This window comes from Amphimedon queenslandica, unplaced genomic scaffold (assembly GCF_000090795.2).
Source record: "Amphimedon queenslandica unplaced genomic scaffold, v1.1 AMPQUscaffold_13501, whole genome shotgun sequence".
Lineage (NCBI taxonomy): Eukaryota > Metazoa > Porifera > Demospongiae > Haplosclerida > Niphatidae > Amphimedon > Amphimedon queenslandica.
In genome coordinates, this window is record NW_003546263.1 from 550,718 (window position 1) to 556,953 (window position 6,236).

The window sequence follows — 6,236 nt, forward strand, 5'->3', positions numbered from 1 at the left end:
TTGAAAAATTGAAGTCGAAATCACCTCAAACTTTCTAAACAGTATAAGTACATCAATATGTCTCAGAAAATGCAATAAAAATTGAGAATTCTTTCCTTTTCAATTCTGGAAAAATTTGGTCTGATTTTTATCTTTGTTGACCCACAGTTACTGAACGGTAGTTATTAATTGTCAGGTATTATTTTTAGGACACTGTGGAGGGTGAGTGTAACGTGATGATGGAGACATCCTTTGAGAAGTTGTATGAGAAGGTTGACCTAACTTTATTGAACCAACTGTTACATACGTCTCATCGTTGATCATAACATTGCTGATTACGTGGCAGCAAAGAACAACATGGTCATCAATTATAAGGTAAGTATATACATGTACTGTATATGTATACCCAATTACCCATTAGCGGTGGAACAGGGGAACTGTATGTATATATACATGTATACAGTACATGTATACCTGTTTTTGCTGAGCAAAATTCTGTTAGCTACATGAAGAGTGTTTAATGATTCTTCATTTATTAGGATCTTGGTGATCTGTTCTATTTGCCCAATGAAATTATTGTTTATATACTGTACATGTGTACATGTATATCATGTTAATGTACATTGTGTTACTAGGACATGAATCACAGTAATTCTTACGGTATTATAAGAGGACTCCAGTTTGCCTCATTCATAGTACAGTATTACGGGTTGGTTCCTGATCTATTGGTATTGGGCCAGGGAAATGGCCGGACCTCCTCAGCTACCAAACGATTTCTTAACATATCAAGACATGGACACCGAGGCTGTTCCCCGATTAGATTATACTCACGTTATATTGACAGGGTACATGTATTCTTCAGGTTAGTCTGTCCTGGTGAGTGTGGTTGTTGTGGGTGTGGTCTGTGATGAGTTAATAATCAGACGGGCGCGCTCTCGGAAAAAATTAGAAAAAATTCAAAAAAATAAAAGATGATGATCTGATGACATTCCGAAGCTCTCGGCAAAAAAAATTGGAAAAAATTCCTGCACTCTCAATAAAAATCAGAAAAAATTCAACAATCCGATGACATTCTGAAGCTCCCGGCAAGAAAAAATTAGAAAAAATTCCGGGCAGTCTGAACTATCTGTTGATAATGCACTGGTCACTGAGAACCTTAATAGCTACCTATTAATAACTACCTATTTAATAACCAGTTATTGATAACTTGTCATGTGATTAGGTTTTCAGCTGATGATTTTAAAGACCTCATGCAGCGTTACCTGATGGAGCACCCTGACCCTAATGATGAGAACAGTGTCGGATACAATAACAAGAAGTGCTAGCCGAGGGACTTCAGAATGAGACTAATGAAGCATGACGTCAACCTGTGAGTGTATTATTTTTATTATTATTATTATTATTATTATTCCTAACAGAGATATAATGGACGCCACAACTACACAGAAGTACTGGGTGGGTGTACAGTTAAGGTGGGGTGACTATGATTCTCATGATGTTGAAAGATGCTCGTGCCTAGTTCCTTGACTACACCACTGACAACATGTTGTATTTATCCATCACCAACTGGGGCTATGATTGGCATTGATCTGGTTTATAATTTACACAGGTAAGGGGCCGGGCCTAATTTTAACTGTGGGTCGAATTTTAGCAAATTTAATGAGTGACAATTTTAAATTGAAGACACATATACATGTACAATGTACATTGTGTACATACACAATTGTGTACATAATATTTTTCATTCTCGTATTTTTATTCCCATGCAGTGCCTTTGGAAGTTGGATCCCAGGAATGAAACCTTATATCCAGCAGGCCATGTCTAAGATAATGAAAGCTAATCCTGTTCTTTATGTATTGAGAGAGGATAAGGAAGGCACTCCAGCTGTACTCTTCAGAGCCAACTGAGCCTTACATGTACACATGTACATGTATCTGTCGTCACAAAATTATGGAGAATTATTCTCAAATCAAATCTTTTGGTTTGTTGATGATACTAACGTGTATCAAGTTATCATTTATAAGGTTAGCTCCACCCACTGCCATGCCCCCTCTGTATCCACTGCAGCTGATAGTGTATAGTGACCAGCTGGAGTTTGTTAATAATGAGGAATAGTGTATTAATGGTGTCCTTGGCTTTGTTTAAACTAATTTATAATGTTTTAATGAAGAATGTAGTCACCAAATATTAATTATAATTATACTAAACTCAAACTTTAATCTGTCAATTTCTTTTTAATATACATTTGAAGGTAATTTAACGACAAAGCCGATTAATGGAGCCATTTTTATATTCAATCCATGTACTGGACAGCTCTTTTTAAAGATTATCCATACTTCAGTTTGATGGGGACAAAAGCGCCTGGGGCAGAAGACAGCACAAGAAGTGGCAGCTCTCATTTGGTCGCTACCAGTGGAACCCAAACAAATTGTTACTAGAAAAGGAATGCTTGATCCACTAGAGGTGTGGCTATGTTAATTATTAATTATTTATTTTATTATTTTTAGGTACACTTGTTGGATTTTCCTAATATAGTCATAAAAGGTAGTGATTTGCAGCTGCTGTTTCAAGCCTGTTTAAAGGTAGGTGTGGTAGTCATGTGACAGTTGATGATGTCATCATGTCTTTAGGTAGAGAAGTTAGGTGTTCTTACAATGTATATTGAAGGCCACTGAACCTCAGATGGTATTGCTCAATTTATGTGATGACTGGTTGAAGAACATACCATCATACACTGTTAGTTTATAGTAATTGATATGTACATGTACATGTATTTTCTGATACACATACATGTACTCCTGTTGCATAGAAATTTTGAGATGATTCCAATCAAAATTGGATTTTTAAAAAGTTGCTCAAAAATTGGGTAAAAGTCTCTGTACTATTAGTAATGCAGTAGCGTTACTAAGTAGGATTTGCCCCACTTCAAAATGGCTGCCACAACTTTTGTAGCCTTGCTATACCAGGAAAACGAGCTCCTATGCTTACCAGACTTCTTAGAAGACCTTATCTTTACCAGAGGACTCTAATGGTACTACTAGCATGGCTCTAAACCTTGTCAAAGAGGAAAGTCAAAAATTGGCAAGTCAGCCGTTTTGTTCATTCACCTTTTTTTCATCATGATCATCATCATCTCCTATCAATCCAGTTAAGCAGGGGTATCGTGGTCTTTGGTCAATGCTACAAGAATAATTTTTACACCATTCTACTCCAATTATCCATATGCAGATCCACAACTTTTCAAATAGCTTAAACAATAAGAAAAGGTTGTCCTCTCTCTATCACTGTCAGTCCAATTTACCTCATTCCACCATTTTGTTAATTAAAAAAGCATCTTGATGTTCTTATGCTGTGTAGAAAGTTTGAGGTGATTCCGACTTCAATTTTTCAAGTTACAACCATTTTTTAAAATGTCAAAAATCTGAAAAATACCCAAGGCTATAAGTCCATAGTTTTTTTTCAAAAAATGGCTCCAAAATCACCCCAAATTTTTATTTCATTTTCTAATACATATTGATGTTCTTATGCTGTGTAGAAAGTTTGAGGTGATTCCGACTTCAATTTTAAAAGTTACGACCATTTTAAAAAAATGTCAAAAATCTGAAAAATACCCAAGGCTATTATTATTATTATTATTATTATTATTATCAAGTTTCACAGGAGGTAAAAACCAACCTGTACGACTGCCAACAAGGACTGTTGACATCCTGACACAAACAAAATAAAATAAAAAAGAAAAAAAATAATGCATATACATGTATAATAAAGTAAGAAAAGGACAAACTAAGACAAATGACAAGAAGAACAGGGACACAAAAAATGAAAAGTACATACATTACAACTATCAAAGCTAACTAAAAAATGATTTCAAAAAATAGTCCAAAGTTTCCTTTTAATTATATCAAATGAAGTATCTAAATCAACGGCAAAGTATTCCAAAGTCTTGCGATTCGATTAAAGTAAAAGTGACGAAAACGATTTGAGTGACTAACAGAAAAAACTAGTTTATTTTTAGAACCACGAGTATTGGAAGACGAAAAAGAGACATACTGGAGAATATCAAAACTAGGATCAGGGAACTTTAATCATTTAATAAAAAATAGAACATCATTTAGTTCATATAAGTACATTAACGGGAGTAAATTAAGAGAGATCAATATGTAATTTTGGATCTCACCAATGAAATGTATAGGAGTTTCTTAACAGAGGTAGAGGCATTTCTGAAACATCTCTTAACTAATGAAAGTTGACTGTATGCTTTGGAAGAGATAAATTTGTAATGGCCAGACCAAGACAAATTTTAAGATATAATTATACCTAAACCTCGACAACTAGTTGTAACTTTGAGTTGAGAACCACAGAGTAGATAATCATTCTCAAAAGGTGTTGAATTTGTAGAGAAGCGAATCAGGGAACATTTACTAGCATTGAAAGACAATTTAGAAGAGATGCACCATTCAGTTAGAGAAATTAGATCTTTTTGCAAAGCAGAGCAGTCTAAATAGGAGGTGATGACTTTAAATAACTTAGTGTCATCAGCAAACAGAAGAGCATTGGATGTTTTCAAGTTGGAAGGTCAGTCATTTATGTATAAAATGAATAACAATGGGCCAAGAATACTACCCTGTGGCACACCAGAACAAACTCGAAGCCAACTAGAAATATGATTATCAATTTTAACACACTGATATCTTTCAGGTAAGTATGAACGGAATAAGAGCCATAGTGAACCGGTAGCTCCAGCTCCCCAAAGTTTGAAAAGAAGTTGTTGATGGGAGACTGAATCAAAGGCCTTCTTAATGTCTAACATTACAGTGTCAACTTGTTGATTATTATTTATAGTTGAAAAAATACTGTGAAAATGCATCAGCAGCTGCTTAAGAGCAGAGCGATTTGGAATAAAGCCAAATTGACAGAAACTGAAGAACTGGAAATAAAATCAAACACTTTGTTAAAAATCAGTCTTTCAAAAACTTTAGAGACTGAAGAGAGAAGAGATATAGATTTATAATTTGAGACCTGTGACAGATCACCAGATTTTGGAATGGGAATAATATAGTGTTAGTCTCGCCCCGCCCCTTCGCCACCTGCGGATCGCGGAGGAAGGGTCTGGAGACACTTAAGGTAAAAGTGTGTGGAAAGTGTGTTAGGTATTCGTTTTCAAATGTCTCCGGATAAGTATCCGTTTTCATGTGTTTTAGTGTAAAAGAAACCCGTATCCGTGACTAAAAGTCTCCGTTTTCCAATGAAACCGGAGTAGTGTAAACGCAGCCTAAATGTCAATGATCTAATGCGGTATTAATTTTAAATTAATTTTTACCATTAATACTCTTTTTAAACAAAATAATTCAATCTTCATCATTACTTCCAGTTCCAGGTCTGGAAAAAGATCACTCTCATGTTCTACCTCAGGCTGTAGGAGTTTAGATGTTCCCCAGTGTCTTTGCATTATGAGCTACATGTACTTCTCCTTCCTAGGGAGTTTTCGCGAGTTGCATCATATTTCTTGCTTCGTGGGGTCAAATAGAAACTCATGTTAATGGGAAAAGGGAGTTTGGAAAGGTCCTAGAAGTACCATGTATCTATACCTTTCCTGGAAAGAAAAACTAATCGATAGGATGAAGGAACTACTCGACTAAGACCTCGACTAAGACTCAACTGTGAACGAGCCATTAGGGAGAGGGCGTTTGCATTTCCGGATATTCGAAAGTACGGGGAGAAACGGAAGAGGGCGTAGCTCACTTAACCTTGTAATTGTAATAAAACTTAAGAAAAATATTAAACTAATGATTTTCATACAGAATATAGTGACAAACAACAATTGTGAGTACAGTACTAGTAGTTACGAGTTCAGAAATTGTTACAACTATTATAATTTTTAAAATATAATCTATTATTGTATTAATCTTTTTGACAAACATCACAAATAAAATCATCAAGAGAGTCAGTTTTAGCACAAAGTCCATGATACCAAGTGCCACAAAGTAGACACTCAACCCAATTTACAACAGCATTACCAGTCTTATCATCAGGATGTAAACATAACCCACAAACATCGACTTCAATCTCATCTAATTTTTCAACACACTCCTTCATTTCATCCAAATTTGGTTTCAACTGTTTTATGCACATGCTTGGTTTTCCTTTTAGTGGATTTAAAACGAAACTGCTTCTCACAATTTGCATTTGGAGCTGGTCGCTTCTTTACAGGAAATGAAGAATTTCTTGGGCTATTGTTCAACTTCGAAGATCCTGA

General features: G+C 35.3%; 1 protein-coding gene across 1 annotated transcript in view; it reads left to right on the plus strand.

The window, feature by feature from the left end:
- The first annotated feature begins 180 nt into the window (after positions 1–180).
- Positions 181–6,236, plus strand: part of LOC100634511 (uncharacterized) — an 8,829-nt gene continuing 2,773 nt past the window's right edge. The window contains exons 1-8 of the mRNA XM_019993082.1: positions 181–354; positions 615–841; positions 1,202–1,348; positions 1,398–1,588; positions 1,749–2,004; positions 2,232–2,443; positions 2,488–2,562; positions 2,611–2,716. The gene's annotated coding sequence lies outside the window, so the exon portion shown is untranslated. The remainder of the gene's footprint in view (positions 355–614; positions 842–1,201; positions 1,349–1,397; positions 1,589–1,748; positions 2,005–2,231; positions 2,444–2,487; positions 2,563–2,610; positions 2,717–6,236) is intronic.